Source organism: Ornithorhynchus anatinus, chromosome X5 (assembly GCF_004115215.2).
Source record: "Ornithorhynchus anatinus isolate Pmale09 chromosome X5, mOrnAna1.pri.v4, whole genome shotgun sequence".
NCBI lineage: Eukaryota > Metazoa > Chordata > Mammalia > Monotremata > Ornithorhynchidae > Ornithorhynchus > Ornithorhynchus anatinus.
The window spans coordinates 56,008,604-56,026,181 of NC_041753.1; positions in this window are offsets into that span (position 1 = coordinate 56,008,604).

A 17,578-nucleotide genomic window follows, 5' to 3' on the forward strand; every position below is an offset into this window, starting at 1 on the left:
GCGATTGTATCTTCTTCTATTGCAGTTTTCCAAGCACTTAGTCAATGCTCCAAACAGAGTAGGTGCTCAATAAATATTGATTGAGTGAACATGTAATCATTATCATCATGTTGGTATTTGTTAAGCGCTTACTATGTGCTTAGACAGAGCACTGTCTAAGTGCTGGGGTAGATACAGGGTAATCAGGTTGTCCTATGTGAGGCTCACAGTCTTAATCCCCATTTTACAGATGAGGTAACTGAGTCACAGAGAAGTGAAGTGACTTGCCCAAGGTCACACAGCTGACAAGTGGCAGAGCTGGGTGCTTTAGAAAGGTGCCACAAGGACTCAAAGGATCACACTCACCTTGGTTTCATGATTTAATTCTTACTCACCTATGCAGATTTAATGAAATAGACCTATCTGTCTACTGCCTTTGGATTTTGCCCATCTGAATCAGAAGATGCATCTGGAAGTGAGATGAGACAAATACCCTCCATTTGGTGCCCATTTTTACTTATAGATTGGGGTAAATCTGTCAGTGAGTTAACAAAATTCCTGGGGTGTTGTGGAAGAGGGAGCATAAGGATACTTTTCCTTTTATTCTCAGCTACTGGGCTGTTGCTTCGATATATTCTAGTCATCCAGGTAGAAATTAGTAGACCAGAGATGTCCATCTCCTCATTTACCTTGTCTTGCATAAATTAGTTGTAATATAATTCGTAATATGTTAATACATATATGAAATACAGAGCCCTGAAACTTAATGCCCAAATGTCAACAGTTTATTGCTTTCAATTTTTGAGAAGCAGTGTGACCTAGTGGAAAAAGTCCAGGCTGGGAGCCAGAGGACCTGGGTCATAATCCTGGTTCCATGACATGCCTGCTTTATGACCTTGGGCAAATCACTTCACTTCTCTCTCCCTCAGTTCCTTCATCTGCAAAATGGGGATTCAATACCTGTTCTCCTTCCTATTCAGACTGTGAGTTTCATGTGGGACCTGATTGTCTTCTATGTCCTAGTGCTTAGTAGAGTGCTTGGCACATAGTAATCACTTAACTAATACCACAATTATTTCCATAGTCTTCTGTTTCCTAGAGTACCCTGCATTTTGTGGTATTCAAATGGTTAATAAATGCAATCTTTTGAAAGTAGGACATGATGATTCGCCTAATCTTTGTCCATATAGAAAGTGAAAAGATATAATTAAATATTATTTTATCAGTCTCAAAATATCTCTTTAAGAAAGTTGGTGGGAATTCACCCTTATGGAGAGAATGCAGTTTAGGATTTATCACTTGCATCTGCAAATTGAGTAAGGCAGGGTTAGCACAGAAAACTCACCATAAATAAATTTTTTAGATGCTTTCCTTTGTTCTTAGATTTTATGGCATCTAAGATTAAATGAAGCAAAGGTTTCTCCCTATGTCTGAATTCTTCTGTCCTGGAAAGGAAATAATTATTTATTTGAAGAGGAGCAATGTTTGAGTGGCAGTCTATCACAGTCATTTTGTGATGACATTATGCTTGAGAAAGAAAGAAGAGTAGAGGGGAATAACAAGATCTTACTTGGTTAATAACACACCTGTGATCTTCTGGTCTGTTTGACCAAATGCACATGAATGAAATTACATTCAAACTGAAAAGTGAATGCTCCAGGAACTTAACCTTCAGTTAATGATCGCGAGCAGGCTTGTGTGCAAACACTGACTGAAGAGGAAATTGCTTAGGTGTAGAAGCAGATTTTACAGTGAACGTGTCTACCAACTCTGTTATCTACTCTCTCAAGCGGCCAGTGCAGTGCTCTGCACACAGTAAGCACTGAACAAATACAGTTGATTGACAACAAAAACAGATATGGAAAGAAGGGAGCATATTCTGCTTCTTAATTCGATGGGATGTCTTAGCCTGGTTCCCGTTCACTGTCCCGCCCAAGGTAGGAAACATTTAAGCTAACGTTGAATATTGACCTTAACGTTGAACCCCAAGTGGTTACACTAATATACAGAAATGCTCAGAGCCATCTGTGATGGATAACAGGCAAAATTGGAGAGTTACAGCTTCAGAAAAGGGCCAGTGGATCCTTACTAGAGGCTTCCTCTATGCCTAGTCCTAGGTTTTTTTTTTAATGAGGCTACTTTCATTTGGGCTTTATCCTAATATAACTAATTTTAACATTCTACAAAAAGCACTATCAAATGAGGAAATGTTAGTTTGTGTGCACATGTACAGATGCTACTTCATTAACTCTGTCAGAGAACTTCTTTTCACAACTCAGTTGCATAAATATATTATTTGAAGTAAGCCGGGATGTTCATGTTCTTCCATTGCTCACTCCACCTATACTGACTTTTCTGGAGTCCATCATAATTATGGATCCGTGTCTGGGTGGACACCACATTAGGTGTCGTGCTTCTTGTGTTGACACTGTGATTCTAGGATCAGTATTAAAAGGTGTCCATCTGTTATGCTTAGCAACAAAGCACTCTAGTAGAACATCTTCATTTTGGTAATGGCTTTAATTGTGCACCTTTTGATGCTATTTTTCATGCACCCAGATGCATTAATGTGAACAGTAGCTTTGCATTCGCTCAATTCTGGATGCATGCCCCACACTCCGGTGGTGCTTTTTCAGCACTCAGCTTTCCGTCTGAGGGTAGTGCTTAGCAACTTGGGTTTAAAAGAATGTGCGGATCTGCACTGTCAAGGGGATAGGTGTTTCCCTTTTCCCTTCACCTTAGGTTCAGGCCCCTTCCCTGACAGGAAACCTTTATGCCCTGAATGGTTTGGTTAGGATGGCTTTTGATGAGAACTCTTCCATCAGGAACAAGCCTTGGAGTGAGTCTTCAGGACCAAAAACCTGAGAAGCAGCATGGCCTAGTGGATAGAGCCCAGATTTGGGAATCAGAAGGACCTGCATTCTAATACTGACTCTGCCACATGTCTGCTGTGTGGTCTTAGGTAAGTCACTTAACTTCTCTGTGCCTCAGTTAACTGTTCATTCATTTATTCAATAGTATTTATTTAGCACTTACTATGTGCAGAGCACTGTACTAAGCGCTTGGAATGTACAATCTAGCAACAGATAGAGACAATCCCTGCCCAATGACGGGCTTACAGTCTAAACAGGGGAGACAGGCAGCAAAGCAAAACAGAACAAAACAAAAATAAGACAACATCCTCAAGATAAATACAATCAAGGGGATGTATACCTCATTAACAAAATAAATAGGGTAATAAATAATAGATACAAATGAGCACAGTGCTGAGGGGATGGGAAGGGGGAAGGGGGAGGAGCAGAGGGTGAGAGGAGGGGAGGGGGAGCAGAGGGAAAGGGAGGCTCAGTCTGGGAAGGCCTCTTGGAGGAGGTGAGCTCTCAGTAGGGCTTTGAAGAGGGAAAGAGAGTTAGTTTGGCAGACGTGAGGAGAGAGGACATTTCAGGACAGCGGTAGGACATGGGCCAGGGGTTGACGGCAGGATAGGCGTGAATGGGGGACAGTGAAGAGGTGAGTGGCAGAGGAGCAAAGTGTACCGGGTGGGCAGTAGAAAGAGAGAAGGGAGGTGAGGTAGGAGGGGGCAAGGTGATGGAGAGCTTTGAAGCCAGAAGTGAGGAGTTTCTGTTTCATGCGAAGGTTGATAGGCAACCACTGGAGGTTTTTAAGGAGGGGAGTGACAGGCCCTGAGCGTTTCTGTAGGAAGATGATCCGGGCAGCGGAATGGAGACTAGACTGGAATGGGGAGAGACAGGAGGAAGGGAGATCCGAGAGGAGGCTGACACAGTAATCCAGTCAGGATATCATGAGAGCTTGTACTAGCATGATAGCCATTTGGATGGAGAGGAAAGGGCGGATCTTGGCGATATTGTAAAAGGTGAGACCGGCAGGTGTTGGTGACGGATTGGATGTGTGGGGTGAATGAGAGAGCTGAGTCAAGGATGACACCAAGGTTGCGGGCCTGTGAGACGGGAAGGATGGTCGTGCCATCCACAGTGACAGGGAAGTCAGGAAGAGGACAGGGTTTGGGAGGGAAGATAAGAAGCTCAGTTTTAGAACTGTGAAGTGGGGATTAGTAGTGCGAGCCCCACAAGGGATAAGGACTGTGTCTGATTAGCTTGTATCTACCCTAGAGCTTAGTACAGTGCCAAACACATAGTAAGTGCTTAACAAATATCATAAAGTAGGAGGCAGAGCATATTGTGAAAGGCGTGTGTAGTCATTTTCCCTATTTGGCACCTACAGGAAGAACTAACACTAAAAACCAAGTCTCTTTATTCACAGAGTAGTGCTCTTTCTTCTGGCCTAACAGCAAGACTAAGAGGCCAAGTCTTTGCCTCTTCTTTTCCACCCTCATTACCACCACCTGGTTCAAGGCCTCATCATCTACCAGCTGCATTACTGTAACAACCAACCTCATTGGTCTCCCTGCATCTCTCCTCATCAGTCTATCTTATATAAAGCTGCTTGGAGAACTTTCTCTTCAGCTTTTTCTCAAACCTCTCCATTGTTCTCTGTAGTAAAGGAAAAACTCTTACCCATTGGTTTTAATATTCCTCACCAGCTGTCACTTTCTTACTTATTTGCTTCCTTCTTTTGTTAAAGTACTACTCATACCCTTTACTCCGCCCAAGCTAGCCTTTTAATGGTAGATCACCCCCAGCTTTCTCATTGCTGGTCTATCACTTGGGTTTTAATTAATGTAGGGAACTCCCCTCCCCACTTCAAATTTACCAAACCATATCCTTCCTTCTCCTTTAAAGTTCTCTTAAAAATCCACTTATGCCAAAAGTTATTCTGAGGTCAATCCCCACCCCACCTTGAAAAATCATCTTTCTCAAAATGATCATTTCCCAGGGATTCTTCAGGAAAGGGAACAGATGAAGTACAACGGGTAAAAAATTGAGGGATTAAATTAGAATGGTTTTAAGACACAGGTCATGCACATTTAACGTATCCTCTAATGAAGTTCTGCTTTTGAATGATTTTTACAAAATGGGTAATCTGGGTGCTGCCAATCCTCCAATTTAAAATTTTTTGTTTTTGAATTTAAGGGAAGTATCATCCTTGTGAATATATCGGAGAGGGAGAACTGGAAGGTGGGGAAAGAAGAGGTGCCTCTCTAAGGTCACTGAAGACCTTTTTGACAAATCCCATGGCCTCTACTTCATCCTAAACTTCCTTGACCTCTCAGCTGCCTTCAATTATATTTATTGAGTGTTTACTATGTGCAGAGCACTGTACTAACTAAGTGGGAGAGGACAATTCAACTGAATGAGCAGACAAGTTCCTTGGACAGTCAACCAAACCATTTTCCTGGAAACATTATCTGACCTAGACTTTGCTGATACCGCCCTCTCCTGGTTCTTCTCCTCTCTCTCTTGCTGTTCCTTCTCAGTTTCTTTCTCAGATTCCTCCTCTGCCTTCCACCTTCTAACTGTGGGAGTCCCTCAAAGCTCAATTCTGGGTTTCCTTCAATTTTCCAGCTACATCCATTCCCTTGGAGAACTCATTTGGCCCCATGGCTTCAACAGCTGATCATTCCCAAATCAATCTCTCCAACCTTGACCTTTCTCCTATTTTTTTCCTAATGCTATTTGTTCATTCATTCATTCATTCATTCAATAGTATTTATTGAGCGCTTACTATGTGCAGAGCACTGTACTAAGCGCTTGGGATGAACAAGTCGGCAACAGATAGAGACAGTCCCTGCCGTTTGACGGGCTTACAGTCTAATCGGGGGAGACGGACAGACAAGAACAATGGCACTAAACAGCATCAAGGGGAAGAACATCTCGTAAAAACAATGGCAACTAAATAGAATCAAGGCGATGTACAATTCATTAACAAAATAAATAGGGTAACGAAAATATATACAGTTGAGATTTGTTAAACCTCATTTTAAAAAATGCTATTTATGAATCACTAGACACTATCCTAAGCACTGGAGTAGATACAAAATCATCAGGTTGGACACAGTCCGTGTCCCACATGGGCCTCACAGTCTTAATCTCCATTTTACAGAAGGGGTAACTGAGGCACAAAGAAGTTGCGACTCTCCCAAGGTCACAAACAGCAGATAAGTGGTGGAGCTATGATTAGAACCCAGGTCCTTTGACTCCCAGGCCCGTACTTTACTTCTCTTAGTACATTGCTCAGCATTTGGTAAGCACTCAAATTCAATTTGATCATGTCTAAAATGTTGAGAAACTTCGGATGCTATGCTTGTGATATTTTGCAAACACTGAGGAGCAGGTTCATTTTTAATGTAACCTACGTGCTACTGGAGATGCTGGACTTGAGGTTTGTTTAAGCTATTGCTTTAGCCTGCCTGGATCTTGAAAAACTGTGGTATAGGGGATTACTCTACCTTGGAAAGGGGAGGAACTGATGGGAGTCAGAAGGACCTGGGTTCTAATCCTGACTTGCCAATTGTCTGCTGTGTGCCATTGGATAGGTCACTTAGCTTCTCTGGGTCTGTTACCTTATCTGTGAAATGGGGATTAAGACTGTGAGTCCCTTGTGGAACTGGGCTGTGTCTAATTTGATTATCTGGTATCTATCCCATGTTTAGTAGAGTGTGTGGTACATAGTAAACACTTAAATGCCATAAAATTGCTAATTCCAATTTTGGCTATAAGGGGCTCAAAGCCCCTTTCAAATAGATTTGCATCCAGTTCTCCTAGCAAGTAATGAAATGGAGAATTAAGCCATTACCTGCTGAATTTTTGAGCAAGGAAAACTAACCTTTTTGACTTGGATTATTAAGCTAATTATCTCCACTCACCACTTTCTTTTGCCTACATAAGACACCTTTCCCTAGAACCAAGACTAGTGGTCAGAGAGTTTGCATTTACCAAGCTGGATAAAAGAAAATCTTCCAGCTGGTGGAAACCAGCCAAGGACAGTTCAACTGGTTAATTAAAACCAGGTTCCAAATTTGTGAGAGGCCCACATTGCCATTGTGGTGATTGTCTGCTCTGCAACATGGCAGCATAGGGAACATTTGTGTCAGAAGCACAGCTATTGCAGTCCTATAACATCTTCCTGAATGTTTCTGGGATATAAAGTTGTTGAAATGCAGTCTGCTTATCAGACAGCTTTACTAGAATCATAGAATCCAGAAACACTTGCAACTAGAGATCCCTCCCCACCCCTAGCTTCCCTCTCATTTCCTACACTGATTGATGTCCCTCCTAAGGCACATCTTACTGTAGCCAGAAAGGAGGTAGTGTTGTAGGGTAAAGGCACAGGGGGTTAGGTTTTTCTATGCTGAGAAGCAACTGAGTCAGGTGACTTTTGGAAACTAACTGTCTCTCAAGACATTTGGCTTGAGCTGTCTTTATGACCCAACAGACATTGAAAACCAGATGGTTGAATGCTGGGGGAAGTTACTTTCCAGAGGGGAGTTTGGAATTGCTTGGACTACGTTAAGTGCCTAAGCAGAAAGGGGATGGGAAGGAGGAAAGCTTTGATTTGTGTTAACGTAAATTCTCCAAAGTTAGCTTTTCCAGGCCCTCTTACTATTTGATGAATCCAGAAAATAATTCATGACAACTGTATAGCTTGGCTCCTAACTTGGCTGAAAGTATGGATTTGAATTTTCTCAATGGCCTCTACTGGGGTCTTATTTACTGCAATCCAGTAGTGTCTGGTGTTTCCATATAATGACAAACTGTTTAGGTTCTTTTCTCACTTGCACTAACAAGAGGGTGAGTTTGATAGCTCTTTGACATCGCTTTCTGGAAAAGGGTTTAGGGGGTGGTGTACTTCTGCATTCTAACTGTAAGTGGTGCTATATGACCACTTTCAACCTGCAAAGACTCTAACTATGATTAATTAAACAAGTAATAAGTGGCATTTCGGGGATTAGTTGGTGCCATCTGCAACCGTTCCTTTTGATTAACAGAATAACTTCCTTCTCTTTCATATGCCACTCATCTCCTACTGAGCTAAGTGGTATGCCGCTGTCTTAATCTTACTTGCAATGTTGAGATTCCTTTTGGCTGGGTTGTTTTTTAAAAAATAAATGAAACAGTATGAGTTAAGCAATGGTGGCCATTAGGTCATGTCTGTCTTGGTGAAAATCATACAGAGAAGCCAATGAGTTTAAGAGTGAGAAGCTGGTGAGCAGCTGTGTGTTAGTAGCATCGACTCTTCCTGTTGCCCAGGGGGGGGGGGATGATATTAACTGAGGGTAGAAAAAGAAATACATTTGAAGTAAAAGTCGAACCGAATTGTATGATTGCTAATAGTTTCTTGATGAGATTAAAAGTAAATGAAGTGGCTCTATGGTTGCCTGATTTCTTCTCCCCTTCTTTCCTCTCCCCTTCATTCCCTGTACCCACCAACCACAAGGGCCTTCCTCTTTGTCAGCACTTGTGTTTAACTTTGAAAATTTACTCATTTCTGTAATAATGCAAATCTAACCAAGTTTTTTGGTCTAAATAATATTGGATAGATTTTTTTTCCTCTCCCTTGTGCATTTTCAAGTATCCCACTCTCCACTGACTTTTACAAAAATACGACACCACATAATTAAGCCTCACTGTCTAACTCTGGGGCCATTAACCACTAGATGTCCTGGGAGTTCAATTAATGAAATGTATGCAATCGCCAAGGGCAATCTATGGAACTTATGCTTTTTGGCATTCTCTTTCATAAGAGACTATGATGCTTGATCTTTGCATTAAGAAGTGATTTTTTCATCTGACAAAAGTGAACTTAATTCCCTGGAATAATACCAGCCAACTTTCTGAAACACCGGAGAGAGAGAGAGAGGAGAGAGCACGCAGTAGGCTCTGTCTGAAAAGCAAATTTCATCATCGTTCTAGAAAGTGATCTATTATCTCAGCACAATAACCTTAGTCTATGACACCTTTTTAGAGTAAGGGTTACTTGATTTACTTTTGACATATTTTTAATGAATTGGTCTTTTAAATATTTGTTTAACCCACGAGGCTGGACAGCCATAAATGCATGTGGAAGACTTCCAGATGGTATGGGGAAATCTCTTGCTAAATCAGGGTTTGGCAGTCTATTGCTTTCTTGGCAGCATTAATTTCTTCTCACATAGGATGTGTCTTTGCACAGAGAGAGAGAGTGTGGAGCGCAAATGTAATCTTACACATGAGAAGGCTCTGGTGGCTCAGATGTTTGTCATTAGAAATTGGGTGTAGACTTCTTCAATTGTAAAAGTATAGCAGCAGTTCCAGTAGGAATTGCCTTAAGGCTCTTCTTCCCTTCAGCCCACTCCTTTGGAGAGCCAGATTTCAACAAGAGGTGCTAAGGTCACAGGACCTCTCTTCCTCACTCAGAAAAACCTCAGTGGTCATTGAGAAAGGAAGTCCCTTGTTACAGAACCACACCCTTCATTCTTGGCTTGTTTAATAAAGTTTGTGCCAGTGGCATGTCATTCAGCCGCAGGAAGCATAGGTGCCAACTCTTTGGGTACGATAGATTGTTTCTCTTCCCCATCCCCTGCTGCCCTGTAGTTTTCCAGCTGTAGGAGCAGAGCCATTATTTTTACCTCCAAGGTTCTTTGTGCTGGACACTCAGACTCTCAGCCCAAGTCTCCAAAAAGAGCTCATAGCTCCTGAGCTGGTCTGAAAAGAGATGTTTCTAGGTTGGGCTGAAAAGACCCTAAATTAGATCTTCATAATCCATTAGCTCTTCCAAGACTGCCAACCACTTCCAAGACCCATCCTACTTGCCCCTACCCCTTTTCACCCCTACTTTCTAAAGGAAGAGTTGGCATCTCTGACAGGAAGCCTGTTAACACAGTGGAAAGAGCACGGACTTCGGAGTCAGAGGTCATGGGTTCGACTCCCAGCTCTGCCACATGTCAGCTGGGTGACTGAGGGCAAGTCACTTCACTTCTCTGTGCCTCAGTTACCTCATTTGTAAAATGGGGATTAACTGTGAACCTCACGTGGGACAACCTGATTACCCTGTATTTACCGCAGCGCTTAGAATAGTGCTCTGCACATAGTAAGCGCTTAACAATACCAACATTATTAACATCCATTCAATGCTTACTGTGGGCAGAGCACTGTATTAAGCGCTTGGGAGAGTACAGTACCACAATAGACATATTCCCCATCCACAGCGAACTTCCCTGCAGATGTTTAGTGGAGAGAGCTCGGGCCTGGAAGTCAGAGGATCTGGGTTCTGGTCCTGGCTCTGCCACTGTCTGCTGTGTGATCTTGGGCAAGTCATTTGGCTTCTCTGTGACTTGGTTTCCTCAACTGTAAAATGGGGATTTGATATCTGCTTAGACTGCAGAGCCCATATGGTTCAGGCACTGTATCTGACCTGATTGACTCGTATCTACTCCAGCTTTCAGAACAGTGCTTGACTCATAGTAAGCACTTAACAAATACCATAAAAAGAAAAAAACAAAGGCAGGTGGTCATCAGCAAAGTATGCTACCTACCTCCAGCACCATGCCAGTTTGTTTTCTTGAATGGGCTAGATATTCTGTTATATCAGCATCCAGTGTTTGCATCAGACAGTTATTTCATATTTTTCTTGCCTTGGCCATTTATTAATCCCTTTCCATATGAGGCCTATGCTTACTTGCCCCACTGTGGCCAATTGTACTTTCTGGACCTAGAAACTCTTGTACGATTTAATAGTCTTAAAAAATGACCATATAAAGAATTCCCACATAGCAAAGTTGCCTTAAATCAGTCCCTTCAATGTTATCCTAAAAAGAGTTTTACTACATTTTGGAGCTTCTGGGAAGAAATGTGCTAGAAAGTGGTAGAAACAGAGGTAAATCAGTGGCCCCCAGTGAGGCGTTCAGGAGTAAATAATTTCTAGATCTAGTACTTGTAGTCTGTGAACTGAAATAAAATTGTCACTGTCATCTGGAGAAATTTGAATTGGCCCATCTAAGGGACAATCTTTTGGCAAAAGGGTGTCTGCAAGGAACTAATGTAAGTATCCAAACAATCTCTCTATTAAACCCTCAAAAATTGAAAGAAGAAAATTAAAATCAAATGGTCATGTTTTCTGAAAGGGTGTGCAAAATATATCTTGTTTTGCCTGTGAGGTTCCTAAGCAGAGTAGAGTTGTTCTTCCATTTGAAGATGGCATTTCACCTTTGCCAAAGGCAAAACTGCATTCATGAGCGTGAGAGTTAACGAGAGAGAATCTCTTATACCCTGTGCCGACGGAAATACAGTAGTGCCCCTTGTCTGGCCTCCTGCCATTCATGTAATACTCAAGCAATCAATCAAACAATCAATCAGTGGCATTTACTGAGCACTTACTATGTGCAGAGCACTGTACTAAATGCTTAGAAGAGTACAATAAAATAGAGTTGGCAGACACATTCCCTGCCCGCAGTGATCTTACAGTCTAGAGGAGGTGACAGGCATTAATATAAATAAATAATTTATAATACCTAATTTAAAGATATACACATAAGTGTTGTGAGATTGAGGGTGGGGTGAATATCAAATGCCCAAAGGTCACAGATCCAAGCGCAGGGCAACATATCCAAGGCACCAGTGGTTAAAAGGGGAAAGATACCGTAGCATACCACCAGCAGGTGAAGCACTTGAGTTGTTTTTGGCAATAGGGGAGATGGTTTGGGTCTCTCCGTGCTCCACAGAGCATAACGTGCAGTGGCTGGAATAGAAAATGAATGCAAGTCTCTCATCTAAGAAGAGAGTATCTCTGAGGCCTCAAAAACAGCAGACACCACATCAGTCAATCAATCAACAGTATTTATTGAGTGCTTACTGTGTACGGAGCCTGTATTAAGCACTTGAGAGAGTACCACGAGTAAGCAGGATCTAACAGATAGAGCACGAGTCTGAGAGTCAGAAGGACCTGGGTTCTAATCTCACCTCTACCATTCATCTGCAGTGCAACTCACTTAACTTTTTCGAGCCTCAGTTACCTCAGCTGTAAAATGGGGATTAAGACTGTGAGCCCCACGTGGGAAAGGGACTGTGTCCAACATGACAAACATGTATCTACCCCAGTGCTTAGAACAGTGCTCGATCCCTAGTAAGTGCTTAAAAAATGACACAAAAAAAGGCCTACAGGTTCTTTCCACTAGACCACACTTTAAGAAGATGTTTAGGCCTGAAAGAAATTCAAAACAAAACATAAATGGAGCCAAATGTTTCTGTTTCATTTTATAGGTGCTGCAGAACTGACCAGTCATGCAAATCAGCAGCAACTCATTGCGGGTCCACGGACAAAGAAGATGAGTTTGCCTTAATAGGGTGGTTCACACTACCATTTCAACTTACATGTGGTCACTGCCAACAAGGAGAGCACTGATAGTATACCGGTAAGTGACAGGCTGAAAAGAGTTTGGTATGGTGATAGAGACTGCACCCTTTCCACTGTTTTGTTTTATCCTATCAGTACATTTTCCTGCTAGCCTTTCTGTTGGTCCAGTGGAATCAGGAGACCTGGATTCTGGTCCCTTTCTGCCTGTAGCTGGCTAACAAGGGCAAAGTGCACTTGCAGCTCTCAATCTGCTGTGCCCTTTTGTGCTCAATATACTCTGTGCCCCAGCAGGAACATGAATGGCAGGATTGACAGAATGCAAGTGGTGCTGTGCAAGCCACCAGCGCCTACATAATCAATTGCTCCTTCAGGTTTTCAATCCTCAAGTCTCAGTAGCTCTTCTGTTGTTCTAGTCAGGAGACCCCATCAACATTTTTTTCTAAACATCATTAGATTTGTGAGCCCCTCGAATACAGGGACCATGTGTTTTACTTCTAGTGTACTTCCAGCTGCTTCGTACATTCTCTGCACGAAAGCAGATGCCCAATGAATACAGGTCCACAATGGGGGTGCGATTTGCATGAAGCATTTGGTTGGATTTCGAATTGGCTTAGGAGTCCTATTCTACCAATCCCTAATAGAAGGAGTTGAATTGTGACTCAAGATGGTGCCATCTACCCTCTGCCAGTCATATGATGCAATTTGATATTGGTCTGGTACCTGACCCAGGGCACATGTCTGGGCAGCCATGATGAAGGCACTGCTCCCCTGTTGAGCTGGGCAGTAGCTGTAGCACTCCCCAGTCTGGGACTCATCGCTTCACTGGACCACTGCTGGCCCTGGGGGGATTTCTTTTTGATCATTTTTTCAAATAGAAAGAAATCAAAACACGAGGCTTTACCTCTTCTGCCCACATCGGGGCCAGGGCCAAGGCCAGAGGTCCAGGGTCTGGTGAGGAGACTTTCCTGCTTTTCCCTGCTCCGGCCACCACTCTGGAGCCTGGGCTGACAAGTGGGGAGATGGACCTGAGGCGGTGTGAGCCTTCCCGAGGCACTGGGCCAGCAGAGGAAAACGCATGCACATCTTCCGTGAACAGTCCACGTCTCTCAATCCACGCTCCCCTAGTCTCTTGAAGAGGCACTTGAGGAGCGGGGAGGTGTGTACGGAATGATTTTTTTAGAAAGACGAGCCAGGAAGCAGAGTGAAGTATGGTCTGAAGATGAGAAGGGTCGGAGGCAAGGCCGTCAATGAGGAAGCCGATGGAGTAGACAAGATGGGAATGTGACAAGTGCTTGAACAAGTGTAGTAGCAGTTTAGATGGAGAGGAAGGAGTGAATTCTGGAGATGTCGGAGATAGGATTGATGAGTTTTAGTGACTGGATATGTGGGTTGAAGGAGACAGGGGAGTCTAAGATTGCCAAGGTTGCCGACTTCTGAAACAGGAAGAATGGTGTTGTCTACAGTGATGGGAAAGACAAGGGGAGGACAGAGTTTGAGTGGGAAGATGAGGAGTTCTATTTTGGACATGTTATGTTGGAGGTGTCTGCATCTCTACATCCAAATAGAGATGTCCTGAAGACAGGAGGAAATGCAAGACTGCAGAGGAGGAGAGAGGTCAGGCCTGGAGAAGGAGTTTTGGGAATCATCTGCTTAGAGATGGTAGTTGAAGTTGTGGGACCAAGTGAGTTCTCTAAGGGAGTGGGTGTAGCTGGAGAATAGAAGGGGACCCAGAACTGAGCCTTGAGGGACTCCCACAGTTAGAGGGTGGGAGGCTGAGGAGGAGCCTGTGAAAGAAACTGAAGAGGAAAGGCCAGAGAGAGAGAGGAGGAGAACCAGAAGACGACAGTGTCGGTGAAACCAAGGTTTGATAGTGTTTTCAGGGGAAGAGGGTAGTCCACACTGTCAAAGGCAGCTGAGAGGACAGGAGAATTAGGATGGAGTAAATCAATCGATAGCATTTATTGATCGCTGACTATGTGCAGAGTAATGTACTAAGCGCTAGGGAGAATACAATTCAACAGAGTTAGCAGGCTCGTTCCCTGCCCATAACGACCTTAGTAGTCTAGAGGAAAGGTCATTAGATTTGGCAAGGAGGTCATTGGTGACTTTGGAAAAAGCAGTTTCATGATGCAACTGGATTATGCTCCTTGAAAATTTGGTTGTATTGTGGATTGCATTTTTCACTTCAATTTATATGTTATAAATTAGGATCCCTTCCAGAACCTCTGCTAAAGCAATATGAAATTCTTTTATACCATATATTGTAATGAATGATAAACGTCACTAAACCATCATTTAATCTTTCAGATAATTCCAGACATAATATCACAATATTAACAAGGAGTTGTAATATGATTAACTATCTTTACAGGACACTTTCATTCAATCATATTTATTAAGCACTTAATGTGTGCAGAGTACTGTACTAAGTGGTTGGGAAAGTACAGTAATAATAATGTTGGTATTTGTTAAGCGCTTATTATGTGCAAAGCACTGTTCTAAGCGCTGGGGGATACAAGGTGATCAGGTTGTCCCACATGGGGCTCACAGTTTTAATCCCCATTTTACAGATGAGGTAACTGAGGCACAGAAAAGTTAAGTGACTTGCCCAAAGCCACAAAGCTGGCAAGCGGCGGAGCTGGGATTAGAACCTATGACCTCTGACTCCCAAGCCCAGGTTCTTTCCACTGAGCCACAGTATAGCAATAAAGAGTGACAATCCCTGGGGGAGGGAGACAGACATCAATACAAATAAACAGACTTCAATATAAAGAAAATTACAGATGTATATATAAGTGGTGTGAGGCATGGAGGGGGTAAAGAACAAAGGGAGCAAGTCAGGGCAACACAGAAGGGCATAGGAGATGAAAAGTGGGGCTCAGTCTGGGAAGGCCTCTTGGAGGAGATGTGCCTTCAGTAAGGCTTTGAATGGGTGAAGAGTAATTGTCTGGCAGATTTGAGGAGGGAGGGAGTTCCGGGGCCAGGGGTCGGAGGCGAGACAGGTGAGACTGAGGCACAGTGAGAAGGCTAGCACCAGAGGAGTGAAGTGTGTGGCCTGGGTTGTAGAAGGAAAGAAGCAAGGTGAGGTTGGAGGAGGCAAGGTGATGGAGTGCTTTAAAGCTAATGGTAAGGAGTTTCTGTTTGATGAGAAAGTGGATAGGCAACCACTGGAGATTTTTGAGAAGTGGGGATGACATGTCCTGAATGTTCCTGTAGAAAGATGATTTGGGCAGCAGAGTGAAGTATGGACTGGAGTGAGCAGAAGCAGGAGGTTAGGAGGTCAAAAAGGAGGCTGATGCAGTCATCTAGGCGGGATAGGATGAGTGATTCTATTAACATGGTAGCAATTTGGATGAAGAGGAAACGGTGGATTTTAGCGATGTTGTGAAGGTGGGGCCGACAGGATTTAGTGATGGATTGAATATGTGGGTCGAATGAGAGTGAGGATTCAAGGATAACGCCAAAGTTATGGGCTTGTGAGACGAGAAGGATGGTGGTGCCGTCTACAGTGACAGGAATGTTCGGGGGAGGACGGGGTTTGGGTGGGAAGATAAGCTCTGTTTTGGACATGTTAAGTTTGAGGAGACAGGAGGACATCCAAGTAGAGATGTCTTGAAGGTAGGAGGAGATGCGAGCCTGGAGAGAGGGAGAGAGATCGGGGAGGAGATGTAGATCTGGGTATTAACTGCGCAGAGATGGTAGTTGAAGCCATGGGAGCGAATGAGTTCTCCAAGAGAATGAGTGTAGATGGAAAATAGAAGGGGACTGAGAACTGAACCTTGAGGGACCCCTGAGGTTAGGGAGTGGGAGGCTGAGGAGGAGCCTGTGAAGGAGATTGAGAATGAATGGCCAGAGAGATAGGAGGAGAACCAGGAGAGGACAGAGTCACTGAAGTCAAGGTTGGATAACATTTCCAGGAGAAGGGGGTGGTCCACAGTGTCAAAGGCAATTTAGAGGGCGAGGTGGATTAGGATGGAGTAGGAGCCATTGGATACAACAGAAGTAGATGTTCTGCTGCCTGTGGTAGTGCTTTTTCCATTTTTGTGAAGGGTTGATCCAATTTAAATTGAACAGCAGCCTTCTTTTTTTTTTCTTAGTACCGAATAGAGGGCTAACTCTGAATGTTTCTGGACACTTTGGAACACCTATGTTTATTAGTGTCACCTTCAATCATATATAATGCAGCATGGCTCAGTGGAAAGAGCCTGGGCTTCGGAGTCAGAGGTCATGGGTTCGAATCCCAGCTCTGCCCCTTGTCAGCTGTGTGACTGTGGGCAAGTCACTTAACTTCTCTGTGCCTCAGTTACCTCGTCTGTAAAATGGGGATTAACTGTGAGCCTCACGTGGGACAACCTGATTACCCTATATCTACCCCAGCGCTTAGAACAGTGCTCTGCACATAGTAAGCACTTAACAAATACCAATATTATTATTATTATTATTAAAAATGCATCAGCTTTCTTAAACTGTAAACTCTAGACTGTAAGGTCCTGGTAGACAGAGAACGTCTACCAACTCTGTTGTACTCTCCCAAATCTTTACTACAGCGCTGTACATATAATAATAATAATAATGATAATCATAGTATTTAAGTGCTTACTATGTGTTATGCACTATTCTAAGCACTGGGGTAAATACAAGATAAGCAGGTCCCACATGGGGGTCACAGTGTAAGTAGGAGGGAGAACAGATATTGAACCCCCATCGTGCAGATTAGGGAACCGAGGCACAGAGAAGTTAAGCAGTTTACCCAAGTTCACACAGCTGACAAGTGGCAGAGCCGGGATTAGAGCCCAGGTCTTCTGACTCCCAGGCCCATGCTCTTTCCACAAGGCCACATTGCTTCAGTGCTCAATAAATGCCACTGATTAATTTGAAAGACATTTCATCTCAAGATTTCAGGTGGCACTGGAACCATTATAATCTCTTTATCTGTTTTGGCATCTTGCAATTTGGCATTGGATTGTCAAAGTTTGGTGCGGTCCTGATTGGAGGACGATTTGGCTAATGGAATGCAGTTAACTCTTCACATCTGCTTCATCCACTTCTAAATTAAGATGATTTTCCCTATTCAATCATTTTTTAGTTCATCTCCTCTGGGCTTTCTTTAACACCTTAAGAATCTGACACAAACTGTGGGCAGCGCTTTCTCCAATATTCCTTCATTATCGGTGGCTTAATCTCCACTCAAGCGGGAAGGGATGGGAGTCAGCCAGTCAGCCGATTGTATTTATTGAGTGCTTACCATGTGCAGAGCACTGTACTAAGTGCTTGAAGGAGTACAATTTAACAGACACATTCTCACCCCACAATGAGCTTACAGTCTAGAGGGGGGATGGACATTAATATAAAT